We start from the raw sequence: 17,063 nt of genomic DNA, 5'->3' as shown, positions 1-17,063 counted from the left end.
GCGATGTGAAGCGTTCGAGAGCACGTGTTGGTAGTGCACGCTGACATCACTGGTAAGCAGCCATTGATTTACTGAACATGGCTATCGCGGCGGCAAAACTATCATAGAAGGCGAACATCTCAGAATACGGCCCCAACATAGCTGGCCAAGGATATAAGCACAGTATCGCTTTATTAATTGAATACACATTTAATCACTTCAATAAAATCGATAAATGTTTTGTTCTTGACAGAGGTAAAGCAATATTTAGCTTCATTACTTTGTGATAAGGTTGGCTAAGAGAATGAATGAATGAAACCACGTTTATTCCACATGAAATGCGTCGAAGACGCTGCGGTGGAAAGAGGAGGGGTGTTGGAAAAGGGGAAGGGTAAGGCTGCCTCCGTTTTATTAATGAACGTCCTGGAGGCAGCTAAGTGGGGGTGGCATGACGCTTGTGGCTGTCGCGGAGCCGATCGCCGACGGGTGGTGCTGCAGGGTCCTGAAGGAACAGCAGCAGTGCTTGCCAGAGCTCGATGGCATGGTCCGTAGACGTGGTATCCGGGCAAGCCCAAGTCCGGAGAGAAGAAGGCCAGGGTCCCCGCTGTATGGTGGCCAGGGCACGAAGCCTTGGTGGGATGTAGAGGGGGCACTCCCAACAAAGGTGGTTTAGATCAGCATGACATGTGCACATGGAGCAGAACCCACTTACGGGTGGTGGTGTGCCACCCTTGTGGAAACGGTTCAACAAGTGAGGAGTAAGGAGGGTGCTTGTCTGGATTCTCCGAAGCAAGACTGACTCTCGCCGTGTGAATACCTTCGGTGGAAGTGACGGTATAGAGAGTGGATTGCCCACTGCTGCGAGGTAGGCGGCACCTCGTTGTTTGGTCGCATGCTTGTCTGCCATTGGGTCTGCTACCTCAGGTGTGGTAGCTAAGAGAGGATAAGTATTATCGGAGGCTCTGGCTAGCGCGGTAGAGAGATGAGCCCGCGCCAGTCTATGAGCCTTCTCGTTTCCGGGGATACCGCAGTGCGCAGGGACCCAGTGAATGGTGAATGGTGACATTGTGACCGCATTCACGGAGCAGGCGTGCCTGGTGGCGGATATTCTGCAGTACGGGATCTGTGTAAATAATATTAGCACATGCCCGATGGGCAGCCTGGGAATCTGTGTACACATGATGGTGAACAGGGTCAGTTTGAGATGAAGTTGCGAGGGCCCACTCCAAATAATCTAGGATGGCCATTAGCTCAGCGCGGGTGCTGGACATTGCTTCTGCTGATATATGATGGCGGCGGTTCTGATTTTCATTTGTCTGGTTGTACCACGTACTCGCATAACAGGTGTTACTAACGTCTGCAGGCAGTGCAGTATTAGGAGTGATTGGTTCCTTGCAAATGATTTTGCACAAGTGTTTAGCTGCAGTTCAGTTTTAAGATATTCTAAGCTATTAAAATAGACATCTTCAATGAGAGGGTATATATGTTATATGTGTAATGGAATTGTGCTAGTATGTTCGTGTCGAAATTGCATTAATATACTAATGAAACCTTTTTAGTTAGCTTAGTGCAGTGATTATGAAACACTAGACTTAAAACTGAATGATGTAAAAAGCCTTTATATGCTTTAATTGTATATTGATTTAGTATTGTAGTTCCTCATTGATTTACCCTCCAGTAACTGGCGGAACAAAAGGAAAAGCTTTTTCTTTTATCTCCAGATGATAGAGAGTTCACCCCAACATTGGTAGCCACGAGGCATGTAGTGGTTATGTTTAAACTGCATTAATGATTCACAAAGAAGCAAAAGTGTGTGTTCATAGTGTAATTAAGAAAGCTGCAAAGCATGAATTTCTTTTCTTTTTCACCCATTGTTTCCTTAAAAGAAAAACTGAAGTGTTTTGAAATTGAAGGCTTTGGGGTGTTTTGGAAAGCTGTCGCAGTAATAATCACAATGGACGAATACAAGGTGTACGAACTGGTCTCCTTAACGAGAGAAGGCTCGTTAAGGTTGCACACTTTTTTGGACATGCAGCGCGGTACATCCGGGGCCATCTGTCACAGTCCTGCCGGCTTGGGGCATATGCATTAGGAAAGCACACCAAATTATAATTAGTAACATCCAAAATTAATTTTAGTGAACTTTCAAGTGCCAGTTATGGACTGTTCAGGCTAATAAAAGCATTGAGGTGACTGTAGGCATGCAAAATGAGCACAAAAAGAACAAGTATCCGGGTGGCTGCTCTACTTGATGGCTTGTAATACATTAAGTTAGCCCCTGATGCAATAACGATGACCACAAAATGAAGCTACAAACATGCTTTTGAGGCAGCCAAATGCCTATTCTAGAGCCTAAGTCACGTGACAGTGCTTGGGAATTGCAGAAAAAGACATTTAGACATAACGCAACATGCAGGTACTGCATGTACGCCATCACTGGCGTGATTTTGTGCTGCTGCAAGATGAGGCAAAGGGTGCTTTGTCTCATCTTGCAGTAAACATATCCATGTAAAGATGCTTTCTTCCTTTTTCTTTCTTTTTTTAGGTGATTGGAAAAGCCAAATCAATGGCACTGTCACTTTTTACATTTGATAGCTGTTCTTGCATCTTAAGTACCTCGAATGAACCTGGTCGGAATTTATTGATGTTCGGTATTACCCATAGTCTATCCCATATTGTGTAGATGCGAACACCTGCAAGCTGGGCGACCCACATTTGCTGTTGTACGAGGCGTTAGCTCAGATATGTTTTTTAGTTATGAATTATGAAGTCCCCGTCATCTATAAAGTTGTGAATTTTCGTTTTCGCTAACCACCTTCGAGTTCAACTTTTTAAATAGTGCATGGCCACTCGGTAGTTTTTTGGAGGGTGAGGCTGTCACATGGCTTTGCTCACGTAGCAATCAAATTGGCTATAGCCCTTTCAGGCATATTTCTTATCCATTCCAAAGAGTGCACTCACGATAACAGAAGTATCAATGGTGTTCGAATTGAACTTATGTTATTTGATGGGACGATCTAAAACCACTATATCGTGTGATTGTTTCAGGGCCACCTATGAGAGTAGAGGCGGTTACTAAACAGAGACAACATAGGTGTTTGCAGATGCACCCAGTATGCAGACACTACAGAGGGAGCACTAGAGCATGTACAAGATGATTTTATTGGTGCAGTAAAACAGGAAAATACCTTTACACATTTGTAGCAGTATACTAGATTGTGCAGCGCTGTTCACCGATTGCACACTACTTGGTTCTCTAAATGTTTTGGGCAGACATGGTCTGTCTGCTGAAGGAATTGACCCTTTTTTGGGATTGCATGCACTGTTCAAACGATCGTCGTCTTTTGGCACAAGGAACAAGAGCTTGTGCGACTTGTACCCAGTACGACGCGGGACGAAGCATTTTTTCCACATTATGTGCAAAATGACCATGTTCTCTACCGCCATCTACCATGCCATCTACCGGCTGAGCAGCAGATATAGACGCTCTCTCCACAAAAACGACACACAGTTAATACACCTCATATTCTTCCACCGCGGTATTAATCAATCCTTGAAATTATTTTCTCGATAGTGCATGTTGCTGCGCAGATATCGCTGATGAAGTTTTCATCACATTTCCTCGAGGTGAGCACAGCGGACATGGAGCAAGGGGAGAAAATGTGCGGATCCCACACACTGGGAATCTATGTAAGCAAAGCTTTCTCTTATTTGGATCTTGCCATTGCGTGCGGGAGTTGGCCGACTTGAGGTGGACTTCGAGAAATGAAGGTTTATTTACATTATATGCAGGAATAAAACCAAGCACGTTAACGGTAAAAAAACTCATCTTTACGGCCGCTGCGGCCCGCGGCAACGTCTCTTTCCGATGGTTATCTGGCTTCCGTCGGGGTCGCGTCATTCTCAGCCAGTCGTAGAGCACGTGCAAGCGGCATCATATGTTCGGCCAATGGGGACACTCCATGGGCTCTATTCTCCGACGGCTGCCTCCGTCTGGCATTGCCTCCTCGCCCAGAAGGCGCTCAGCTGGAGGGGACAGGTCGTCCTTGAACGACCTTCCAGTGCTGTGGGGGTCAACTACATCGAACCGTACCGGCTTCCAGTTGCTATTTTGGGAAACGTCACGCAGGGGGAGAAAAGCTCCACGCGCGATACACGAGGACGGGCTAGCCAACCTGTCTGTCATGTCCGGTAGCATGGTCAACACGCACCTATGCAGCATAATTGGAATGCGACGGCGAGTGGTTGCGTTTGGGGAACTTGACCGATGCTAATTAATGGTCCATATCTAAGAGCTCCTCCTCACATTGGAATGGCCGGTGAACTCAATTAAATGGCCATGAAGAACGCCAATCAGGCCTGTAGTACACTGGTGACAAGCTTCGTGTGTCAAAATCCTGTGCCCTGGAGAACGTACGTCAAACATAACGCTGCCTGACATGCAAGCGCAGGCTCTTGACCCCTGACACTTTTTTATTTCACATTTTCTTCCTCCATTTTTGATAAAGCAAGTCAAACCACCTTTCTAAACAGCTTTCTATATCTCAATGCCGACAAGGCGAGAGATATTGCCGTTGCAAAGGAACCGTGAGAAAACTAAATGAGAACCATTATAGCCATACATAAGCAAAGTTTTGAAGCTACGTGGATGACTTCCAGCTCATAGTAAAGCTACATACCTCTTTATTCAAGGGAAGAAAGTTAATATGTCAGCTTATTGAAACAACCAGCTCAAAATAACCACCCAGATAGCCACAAACATCTAATAGATGTACCGGATTGATCCAAGCATCCAGCAAGAAATCTGATGTCCTATGGACATCCTTTACGTGCACGTTTATCTAAGGGTCGTACAATGGCATCAAAGTTTTGGATGGCCATTGAACCTCCATTTAGTTCATCAGACGTACAGCGGACGGAAGTTTGGATATACATAGAACGCCTCTAAAAACAGTACCTCAGACGTACATTGCACAAAGTTTTAGATGTCCATGGAACCTCCATAAAGTTTAAGACCTGCATTGTAGGCCCGAAAACTTTGAGATTGTATGCAAGTTTCCATGATTTTGACGTGGATGATGCTACGCAGTTGGTGCCTGTATAGTTGGTGCGGCTATATCGAGCTGTAACATCAGTTCAGATGTAGTGGATGTCCATAGGACGTCCCATTGTTTTGCTGGACGTCGATTGATCGTTGTTACTTCATAAGGTGGATGTTTGCGCTTGAAATGTAAATTTTTTTTTCAGGACAATAAAATGCACAAGCAGTGAGCGAAGTGAAAGAAGGATGTACAGTCTTGGTCAAAAGTTCCGAAGCCGCAGCGACCGCGTGCCCGGAGCAACCACGCTCCGCTATCGTGGCGCTGCCATCAACGGGTCTCGCAGACGCTCGCTGGTTGCGGGGATGAGAGAGCGAGAAGGAATATACCTTTGTTAGTTATACACAATTCATGCTCCCGGGCCTGGTCGTTGACAAATCTCCCCGTTTGTCCCGCGTAGGACTTCCCACATTTCAGCGGTATCTGGTGTATAACGCCCGTTGCACATTTCATGTACACTCTACACTCTTAGAAATATTTACACCCTTTGGAGCTTATCTTGTCCCACAACAATAATCGTCATCTGTCTTGCCCGCGTTTCCTTTCTTTAACGCTGCGAGCCCGGTACTTCCCAGTCACGAACTGCACGCGCGTTATCAGTGTGACGCAGCATTCTCGACAGGAAAGTAATGAGCGCCGAGTTTTCAAGAAAGGAAACGCAAGCTAGGCAGATGACGATTATTGTTGTGGGACAAATATACACCCCAAAGGGTGCAACCTTTTCAAGAGTGTAAAACAAGATTACATCCTTTCGGTTGTATTTTACCACACAACAATAAACGTCATCTCTCTTGTCCGCATTTCCTTTCTTTAACGCTGCGAGCCCGGTATTTCGGGGTGTGTATTTGTCCCACAACGATAATCGTCATCTGCCTTGCTTGCGTTTCCTTTCTTGAAAACTCGGCGCTCGCTACTTTCCTGTCGAGAATGCTGCGTCACACTGATAACGCGCATGCCGTTCGTGACTGGGAAGTACCGGGCTCGCCGCGTTAAAGGAAACGCGGGCAAGACTGATGACGATTATTGTTGTGGGACAAGGTAAACCCCAAAGGTTGTAAATTTTTCTAAGTGTAGGCAAAGTTGCACCCTTTGGGATGTATCTCTGCTACACTCTTAGACAAAAAATTACACCCTTTGGGGTGTATTTCTGCCACACAATAATCCTCATCTGTCTTGCTTGCGTTTCCTGTCTTGAAAACGCCGTGCCCGCTACTTAGCTGTCGGGAATGCTGTCATACTGATAACGCGCATGCCGTTCGTTACTGGGAAGTACCGGGCTCGCCGCGTTAAAGAAAGGAAATCCGGACAAGACAGATGACGATTATTGTGTGGCAAAAGGGTGTAATTTTGCTTAAGAAAGTAAGAAAAGTTTACACCCTTTGGAGTGCATATTTGCCACACAACGATAATCGTCATGTCTTCACCGCATTTCCTTTCCTGAAAACGCTGCGCTCGTTACTTTCCTGTCGGGAATGCTATGTCATGCTGATAACGCGTATGCCGTTCGTTACTGGAAAGTACCGGGCTCGCCGCATTATAATGAAATGCGGACAAAACAGATGACGATTATTGTTGTGTGGCAAATATACACCCCGAAGGGTGCAACTGTTTTTAGAGTGCACACAACAATAGTCGTCATCTGCCTTGCTTGTGTTTCCTTTCTTGAAAACGCCGCGCCCGCTACTTTCCTTTCGGGAATGCTACACTCTAAGAACAGTTTACACCCTTCGGCATGCCCCTTCTGCCACACAACAATAATCGTCATCTGCCTTGATGCGTTTCCTTGAAAACGCAGCGCCCGCTACTTTCCTGTCGAGAATACTATCATGCTGATAAAGCGCATGCCGTTCGTTACTGGAAAGTGCCGGGCTCGCAGCGTTAAAGAAAGGAAACGCATCAAGGCAGATGATTATTGTTGTGTGGCAGAAGGGGCACTCCAAAGGGTGTAAACTCTTCTTAGAGTGTATGTCATGCTGATAACGCGCATGCCGTTCGTTACTGTAAAGTACCGGCCTCGCCGCTTTATAGAAAGGAAATGCGGACAAGACAGATGATTATTGTAGCAAAAGGGTGTAATCTTGCTTAAGAGTGTACACCCCGAAGGGTGTACCTTTGTCTAAGAACTCTAAAACAAAATTACACCCTTTGGGTCGTATCTTGCCACGCAACAATAAACGTCATAGCTCTTGTCCGCATTTCCTTTCTTTTACGCGGCGAGCCCGGAAATTCCCCGTAACGAACGGCATGCGCGTTATCAGCATGACATAGCATTCCCGACAGGAAAGTAGCGGACGCGGCGTTTTCAAGAAAACGCAAGCAAGGCAGATGATGATTATTCACTCTAAGAAGAGTTTACACCCTTCGGAGTGCCCCTTCTGCCACACAACGATAATCGTCATCTGCCTTGATGCATTTCCTTTCTTTAACGCTGCGAGCCCGATACTTTCCAGTAACGAACGGCACGCGCGTTATCAGCATGACATAGCATTCCCGACAGGAAAGCAGCGCGCGCGGCGTTTTCAAAAAAGGAAACGCATCAAGGCAGATGACGATTATCGTTGTGTGGCAGAAGGGGCACGCCAAAGGGTGTAAACTGTTCTTAGAGTGTTGTTGTGTGGCAGAGATACACCCCAAAGGGTGTAACCTTTTGCATAAGAGTGTACTTTCTTAAACAGGTTTACACCCTTTGGGGTGTACATCTGCCGCAACAATAATCGTCATCTGCCTTGCTTGCGTTTCCTTTCTTGAAAACGCCGCGCCCACTACTTTCCTGTCGGGAATGCTATGTCATGCTGATAACGCGCATGTCGTTCGTTACTGGGAAGTACTGGGCTCGCAGCGTTAAAGAAAGGAAATGCGGACAAGACAGATGACGTTTATCTTTTTGTGACAAGATACACTCTTAGGCAAAGTTACACCCTTTGGAGTGCCCCTTCTTTCTGCCACACAACAATAATCGTCATCTGCCTTGATGCGTTTCCTTTCTTTAACGCTGCGAGCCTGGTACTTTCCAGTACCGAACGGTATGCGCGTTATCAGCATGATAGCATTCCCGACAGGAAAGTAGCGGACGCGCCGTTTTCAAGAAAGGAAACGCATCAAGGCAGATAACGATTATCGTTGTGTGGCAGAAGGGGCACTCCAAAGGGTGTAACTTTGCATAAGAGGGTATGGCTCAAATGGTGCAAACTTTTCTTACACTCTTAAGCAAAATTACACCCTTTTGCCACAACTATAATCGTCATCTGTCTTGTCCGCATTTCCTTTCTTTAACGCGGCGAGCCCGGTACTTCTCAGTAACGAACGGCATGCGCGTTATCAGCATGACATAGCATTCCCGACAGGAAAGTAGTGGGCGCGGCGTTTTCAAGAAAGGAAACGCAAGCAAGGCAGATGACGATTATTGTTGAGTAGCAGATATACACCCCAAAGGGTGTACTTTTGCCATAGAGTGTAGTGTGGTTTTTCTGGCATCCCGACTTTTTGTCAACGCCGCTTATGCGCGGGCACAGTCCAGTCAACTTGCGTGGCACCGACAAAACACGCACCAAACCTAGTTGCGACTTATTCAAGTTGTGGGAAAGTTTGTGTACGTATGGCAGCACTGCGGGTTTGCATCCTTTTTGGTCAGGGCTAGGCATACACCCTAAGAAATGTTTACATCCTTTGGAGTGCCCCTTCTGCCACACAACGATAATCGTCATCTGCCTTGATGCGTTTCCTTTCTTGAAAACGCCGCGCCCGCTACTTTCCTGTCGGGAATGCTATCATGCTGATAACGCGCATGCCGTTCGATCGTTACTGGAAAGTACCGGGCTCGCAGCGTTAAAGAAAGGAAACGCATCAAGGCAGATGATTATCGTTGCGTGGCCGAAGGGGCACTCCAAAGGGTGTAAACTTTTCTTAGAGTGTATGCCTTTTTTCCCTTCCCCTTCTGGAGCAATGCTTTTGACACCACCCCTACGACCGAGATCGGGTAGCCGGCTGTGTGTAGCCTCGCCAATTGCTTATCAAAGCTAGCCTGCATCGCGTGAGGGCACGACTTCATGAGAGCAGATTCAAGGCAAAGGGTGGCTATTGCTCTTTTAACTAATTTTGAGTGTGCCGAATCGTACGGCAGCAATTCCTTCTGGGCACGTGCCAACTAAAGTCCCTTGATAATTTGAAAGTAGCGACACTCTTTGAACTCTGCCGCCACCGCGCGACCTCCTCGCCTCCTCCTCGCCCCTTGTGCGTTCCCCCGCGGCAACCAGTTTTGCCCCCGTTTTTCTGCACGACGATTGGTCTCCCTGCCGTTGCCCTTGGAAACGCGCAGATCTTGAGTTTTGCTTGTGTTTTTCTTTTTCGTTCGCGCCATTTTCCTCCTCAGCACGGCTGGCTCGGCGTAGCAAACGTTATACACGGTGTTTCCTGCTCCCTTCTGAGCCGATGATCACAGAGTTCCCAGTAAATGGACGCGCCTTGTAGGCTAGCCTGCATATGTTCTAGCGCTTAGCCAGGCTGTCGCGCATATAACTGCAGCAAGAAGCCTGAAGATGGTTCTGCCGTTTTTATGATACCACAAGGAAAGCGTGACGGCTTGCGCAGGAAGCAGTGGCTGCATGACATTGGCCGAAAGAACTTTGTTCCGACAAAGAACAGCGTTGTTTGCGAGCTGAGGCGTCTTTATTATAGCTCGTAGCAAAGTATCCTGTAATGCTGCTTTTTTTTTCATTCTTCCGGCCTGCTCAACAGCGTTTTTGTTGCGGTTGTCCTCAGTATGCGTAATATTCTGGGGCTGCTCCATCACCTCGCACGTCGCTAACTGTTGTTATTCAGTCGAAAGGGCAGATTATAGATTCTGCTTTGCGCCCTGAAAAAATTAGTGGCAAGTATACCCGTGCTATTGCAGGTAATGAGCGTCAGCTAGTCAACATTGAGTTTTTTGTAAGTTTTAAGGCGAAAGCCTTTAGATCTCTATGTTTCAAGGTCGGGTTGTAAACTGGAAGTACCACGTCACCCAAGGAAGGCCAGAGGTGACCCAAAGCATGTCCACCCCTGTATAAGAGAATGATCACTTAAGTTAATTAATGAATCATTAGTGATTGACATAAGGTGGATTAGGGAGGATTAAGGTTGATTAGAGTGTATTAAAGAAGATTAAGGTGGATTAGAGTGCATTAAGAAGGATTAGGAGGCATGAATAAAGATTAAGGTAGGTGGAGGAGGATTAAGGCGGAATATTGTGGATTAAGGGTTGATGAAAGGTATTAAGACTGATTAGGGTGGATTATGGTGCATGAACGAGGATTATGGTGGATTAAGGTGGCTAAAGGAAGATTAAGGTCTATCAATGCGGATTAAGGTGAATTAGGGTTGATAAATGAGGATTAAGACCGATTAGGGTGGATTAGGGTAGATTAAGGTGGATTAGGGACCATGGAGCTGGATTAATTTGATAGAGGTGGATTAGGGCGTATTAAGGTAGATTGGGACTATTAAGCCGGATTAAGTTGGATTAAGGAGCATGAATAAGGATTAAGGTGAACGAGATGGGATTAAGGCGGATTATGATGGATTAGGGTTGATAAAAGAGGATTAAGACCATATAGGGTAGGCTAAGGTGCATTAGGGGCGATGTAGGTTGATTAGGTTGTATTAAGGTGGATTGGGAGTATTAAGGTGGATGAAGGAGCATTAAGGTGGATTAGGCTGGACTAAGGTGAATTAGGGTTCATTGAGTATTAAGACCGATTATTCAACCATAATTAGTCCACATTAGGCACATTAATCCATCGAATCCACATTCGTCAACCTTAATCCTCCTTCATTCACTTTAATCCACCATAATCCACGAAAGTCCTCCTTAATGCACCCTAATCCACCTTCATCGACCTTAATCTACTCTAACCCTCCTTAATGCACTTTAATCCTCCTTAATCAACCCTAATCCTTCATCATTCACTTTATTCTACCTAATCCACTATAATCGTCCTTAATTCACCCTAATCCACCCGAATCCACATTCATCTACCTTAGTCCACCCTAATCCTCGTTAATCCACCCTAAGCCTCCTTCATTCACTTTAATTCACCCTAGCCCACCATAATCCTCCTTAATGCACCTTCATCCTTCTTAATCGACCCTTAACCTTCTTCGTGCACTTTAATCCACTATAATCGTCCTTAATGCACCTCAACGCACCTTCATCCACCCTAATTCACCTTCATCGACCTTAATCCAACCTAGTCCTCCTTTATGCACCTTCATTCACCCTAATGCATCTTCATCGACTTTCACTCACCCTAACGCATCTTCATCGACTTTAATCCACCTTAAAATCCTCCTTAATACACCTGAATTCATCTTAATGCAATCACTAATCAATCATTACTTTGCTAATCATTAATCATCTCTTATGGCGGTTGCACATGCTTTAGTTCGCTTCCCGCCTTCCTTCGGTCCCGGGATATTTTCTGTAGCTCACAACGGGACCTTGAAACAGAGGTGTAAGGCTTTCGCTTATTAAGCCACACACAAAGGGATGTGTCACAAGCAATACTATATCAGACGCACGAAGTAAAGCATCTGATCATGTGGCAGAAAAATTGTCTGGAGTATAGAAGTCGCCTCAAAGCTCCCTTTACATCGGTATGCCCCGTTCATACGGCTTTAAGAAAAAACCAAACTCCTCACAAACGTTGCCGCCAGCATTTTCAATGCTGTTATTAGTATTTCTCAAAATTTTCAACCCCACTGGGGCGCGCGACTGGCCCAAAATAACACGCCTCCATAGAATCCTGCGGCCCGTCCGCGGGAGCCCAGGAGGAAAAGCGGGCCGTGCGCAGCCGGCGGGCGAGGAGAATCGAAAGCGCCGTGAGGAGGAGAGTGTCGCTACTTTCAAATTAGTGCCAACAGACGTGGTTTTTTGTCAAAAACTAAAATATATAAGAACGTAAGAGTGCCATGGGGAGGGATTTCATGTGTAAATAGCATGTCCCTCCTGTGTAGTCTAAAAACTCCTAAGCCCTCGTTAAAGGGACACTAAAGGTTACCAGAAACTCAAGTTAAAGTGGTAGAGCAACGTTCTAGAACGTCTAAGGCGTCAATATAATCGCGAACAGAGCTTTAGTAACCGAGAAATTGAGGTAAATGCATGACACGATTTGAGACCCCCCAGCGACATTCCGGTACTAGCCCGATGACGAAAGGACTCCTCATAATTTGTGTTACTAATACTCAACTACTCGTATTAAAAATATCGTTTCATTCGATTATAAGACGGAAAAAAATAACATTTTGACGTTACCCTTCAGTAATATGGGTGTTCGAAAGGTTTCGTTTTCGCTCGACTCTGCGCGCTCGACTCTGCGCCGCGCACGCTTTGGAGTTTCAGTAGTTTCGTTATCGCGTCGTGCTGTGAGGGTTCTGCTGGCTCGCGAAACTTTCATTTAAAACAAGCAGCGAGAATGCCACGTCCATGTGATGTCGTGGGAAGCCCTCGTTGCTTTCCCGCTCCGGAGAGCCGGTGTCGAGGCTGCCGTCGTAGTACGCAACGATGTGGGCAGTGCGAGCCCTCAGCAGCAGGTCGCGCTCGTCGGTGCTCAAATCGCTGAAGTTGAGCCCACCATCGCGAGCCAATCTGTCGGTGTCAGGGTCCATTGCGATGAGCGTCGAAGTTAGCGTCACAGAATGAAGTACCAGCTTATGGGCGTCTTGCGCTGGAGTTTGAGCTATAGTAGCGGCGCCTGGTGGCGGTGCGGGAAACGACATCTGGGTCGTGCCAGATTGGGTCGTATTGAGCCCTGGCTGTGGCGAAGCACGTTTCTAGGCCGAGTTTTGCGTCGATTCGCACATTTTTATGCCCTGTTGCGAGTGCGAAAAGGCTCGTCGCTTCTCATAGAACACGCCGACCACGCTGCGAGCTCGCCGCAGCCTATAGTTTAACGAAAACGGACTCTCCGTGTGCCGTGGGACGTAATGTGGGACGTAATTCGTTTCTCCTTCCGCTAGCCACCATACTCCCGCTTTCGCTCTGCTGTCGGCTCTGTCTTGGCTCTGTTTTTGGCCGCGCGTTCGCGTTTTGCGCAGAAAAGCCGTAGCGCCGTCTGCGGACGCCGTTCTACTCACCGATGGCGCAACGTCACTATGAGACCATGATGTCAGTACTCCTCGATCGGAGGGCGGGCGATTTGAACTGCGCTAGAGGTACGCGGACGCTTCAGAACGCATTTTCTCTTGAAATAAGTCTCTCCTTGGCACGAAACAAGCGTTTCGAGGTTTCTGTGATGGTATTTCAACAGTCCACGTTGACTTAATAGTAACCTTTAGTGTCCCTTTAATGCACTGGCCAACGGTAAAATTATGGTTACTTTTTAAAAGAATTAAAAAATCCTCTTCATATCTAAAGCCTTAAGGTAGAACCTATATAGCATCAAAGGAACTGTGCAGGTCGCTGTCACTTGACGCCAAGAAAATTTCACGCAGCACAGGAGCGACACAGGAAGCAATGCATATTCCTTGCCGTTGAACATACAATTCGTCGTTAAAAGAAATAAAAGTAGACTAAGATTCCTATAAAACCAACATTGTCAGTAGACATGCCAACTAGATTCTGAAAATCTGCTGGGCCGTTGCGGTCAATGCATTGCCTAAGAGAGGCACACATTTCCTGTTGAGGCACTGTGTAAAACAAATCAACCACGTCTACAGAAAAGCGTGTGCGATAGAGGCGCTTTCTTTCAAGAATTACATCTCTATAGAGCTTTTAGCCGTGAAAGGATCATCCACTTGCAGCGATTTCAAGTTTTTTAAAAGAAACTGGCTAACTGCTGCAAAGAATTAACCTTTCTCGCTTACGATTGCACGGAACGAAATTCCTTGTGCGATTTTGCTGTGAAAAACAGTCTTAATGAAACACCTTTACATTCACTTACTGCCTTAACTTCGAAAGGTTAAGTTCTGTGCAAAGTACTAAAGCTTGTTTCTCGACCCTTGCTTTTTCGTTAAGTTCTTTTCTACAGCTTGTTGTGCCTTGTCGTTATAAACACACCTCCTGAGAAAACCACGAAACTTCCTTCCTTGTCATACTGAAGAAGCTGAAGGTAATTTTCTTTGAAAAAAGTTCGACGGTGTTTGTAGGGTCTCTGGACTTGCCGGAGCCCTGCCAAGGGCATCAACACCTTCCAAAAGGCATCTCTCCTGATCTTCACTTGTGGCTTATTTCTTTGATATCCGGCTATTGAAAGCCAAAAGTTGATGGGCTGGTATATGTGGTTCATGGCTATACTTTGGCACTTTGCCTAGGGCACGTGACGCTTTCCAGGATTGCGATATGGTCTTCAGGCACCAGCAGACCCTCTCTTTGTGCTGCCTTCTTGTCTTCCGGGACATTAAGCAGTCCTATAATGCGTTCCAACCACAAAAATTCGGTAGCTTGGGACGCCGACGCTTGAGAATCCTGAAACGCTGCTCAGCAGCAATCCAGGTAGGGTAGTAATGCATAGCAAAGCAGACGCAAGACGTGCCAGCTATGTCTGACTTGAGCCCACAATTAATTCCGAGCGAAGAATCTCACAAACGCGCTTAAGGTGCCCTATTGACGCCTTGAAAGGACCAAAAAGGAAACTGCTGACCTCGGCTGGCACAAGTCCTTTCCGTAAGCAGAAACCGATGAACCTTGACCGACACACTGACTGCAAAATATGGTTGATGTAGCTTGAAGCAGACATGGTAAAGAAGGGGCCCACTGTACTAGAAATGTAGTTGAGTAGAACTTGTTGCTGGGCGAGTCGGTTGAGATTTAATGAATACATTGTAGCACCAAAAGGAAAATAAAGACTTAGGAGAGCAAGTAAGAAACGATAGCCCAAGCAGCAGAAAGTCCCCGTTACAAAATCGGCCCGACGTCTCTGGCCGACTGCAAAACGGTTGGCCCGACCTCGGAACCCGAAGGGGGACCGGCATCGGAGATTGACACTGGTCTCACGTTTAGCGACCACCGGCAAGTGGCTTGGGCCCGACCACTGTGGCCGAGTGCACACTGCACGCGGGCCGACTACGACCCAACATTTCGTAAGCACCGGTTTGCCGTTGGCCATCGGCTGGGTGCAGGCGTGTTTTTTTGTTTTATTATATTAAAAAACCACATCAGGCTTTTCTTTTTTTGCTGCGTGTTGCGTTTTCAGCTCAACGATATACAGTTTATTAGCGGCGTTTAACTCGTGCTGACAATTAATATACGCGACATGCGCGTATAATTCACATGTAAAACATAATTGAACACCACTAATTATTATCTGTACTCGTTAGTATAAATATGTAACACGCAACAAAAGAAACACGTGAACGCAATGTTTTCTCTTTTAGCTGTTTATTTTGCAATCATAAAATACATTAATTTTTTCGTGCTGCAGTGTTAACAATTTGCAAGCAGTCTTTCTCCACTGAAATAGTATGATACAGATAAAGGACAGTGCTGGTCTGCTGTGAGAATTTCGCATAGTGCCGGGGAGGCCTTTTTTCAGCCGTTCCTATGTTCTTAGTTGGCTCTGAACAGTACAGCACCCGGCATTTCTTTGTCCCCGTCGAGAGTGAAGCTTGGATAGTTACAGTGCTCATACAAACTGAAACAAATGAACATACAAATAATATAATAATGAATAACTCTGTGAACCATGCAGATGATTTAGTGGATTTTTTCACATTTGTGTGCAAGAATTTCTGATCCTAGCACAGCCACAGACAAAATTATTATTTCTTCGTTGCACATGTATGTATAGACACATACTGTGCACTTCCAGTGAAAACTAGTGCGTACAACTTCTGCGACGTGATTCACACTTTAGAAGCGCCCAAGGAAACATGAGTACAGGAAGAATCGATAAATTTACTGACTTGGCTCAGAATATTGTTGCAAAAAATATACATCCAAGCAGCGCGATCAATGAGTACGACAATACACGGTTGCACAAACAAAGTAGCACGCAAATGGCACGAGATCAGAGTATATAGGTTTGCACAACGTCGAGACAGCCGTGACAAAGTTTTACACGTAAACTACGAAAATGCGACAACAGAGCAATTGAGGAACAACTTACATATCGGTTGTCCGCAGTGTTTCAGGTACGTGTCTTTTTGTCTGATGTTCCTAGATCTACTCAAGTCCATATGCGGAGAAGTGCCACACACAATCCATACTTACCTGCAATGCCCCAGCTGCTGAGCACGAGGTCGCGGGATCGAAACCCGGCCACGGCGGCCGCATTTCGATGGGGGCGAAACGCGAAAAACCCGTGTACTTAGATTTAGGTGCACGTTAAAGAATCCCTGGTGGTCGAAATTTCCGAAGTCCCCCACTACGGCGTGCCTCATAATCAGAAAGTAGTTTTGGCACGTAAAACCCCAAAATTAAAAAAAAAAATGCCCCAGACGTATATCGTACAGTACTGGGTATTTACAGTTTTGTTTTTTCATCTGTGGGAACAAAAGCGACTTCGAATTAATTATGACTTTTCCGCAACGACAACCAGACAAGCGTCTTACCTGATTTCTCCCCGAACGGCTATAACAGTTCCGAGCGTAGCAGGTCATTCGCACACCATGCTTCATTTTAAGCAGTGTCGTTCCAGTGTTTCCTAGAAAAAAATTAAGGAAGACACGCCGCGCTCACAAAACGAAAAAATAATATTAAAAATATATACATGAAAGTTCGTCTCCCATTTCCTTGTCCCAACTCTCGAACGCTTGATACGTTCTCATATAAAGATCTTTTTTTCTTCCTGCCAGAAAAAGAACACAAAAACAAGGAGTTCATCATACGTTGCAAAATTATTTGCGCAACACAAAGCGAGTTTTGTTCATTTGACAAAGGCGGTCATGTACTGCACAACGTAAAATTAAAATGCCACTTACGATTACGCATATCCTGAACGGCGAGACACGGCGGCTCCACTCCATGGAAAGGGCTTGCACTCTCCTTGTCCATGTTACCTTGTGTAGTTCGCG

General features: G+C 46.0%; 1 long non-coding RNA gene across 1 annotated transcript; it reads right to left on the bottom strand.

Annotated features, from left to right (window-relative positions):
• Positions 1-15,430: 15,430 nt before the first annotated feature.
• LOC142571733 (uncharacterized) lies at positions 15,431-16,837 on the bottom strand. The gene is made up of 3 exons (XR_012825932.1): positions 16,760-16,837; positions 16,602-16,693; positions 15,431-15,682 (listed from the first exon to the last, which is right to left on the bottom strand). It is a non-coding gene; the product is annotated as an uncharacterized LOC142571733 (long non-coding RNA).
• Positions 16,838-17,063: the final 226 nt, after the last annotated feature.

This window comes from Dermacentor variabilis, chromosome 1 (assembly GCF_050947875.1).
Source record: "Dermacentor variabilis isolate Ectoservices chromosome 1, ASM5094787v1, whole genome shotgun sequence".
Taxonomy (NCBI): domain Eukaryota; kingdom Metazoa; phylum Arthropoda; class Arachnida; order Ixodida; family Ixodidae; genus Dermacentor; species Dermacentor variabilis.
Note: the sequence above shows the minus strand (reverse complement) of the source record. Positions and strands in the feature narration are given on the sequence as shown.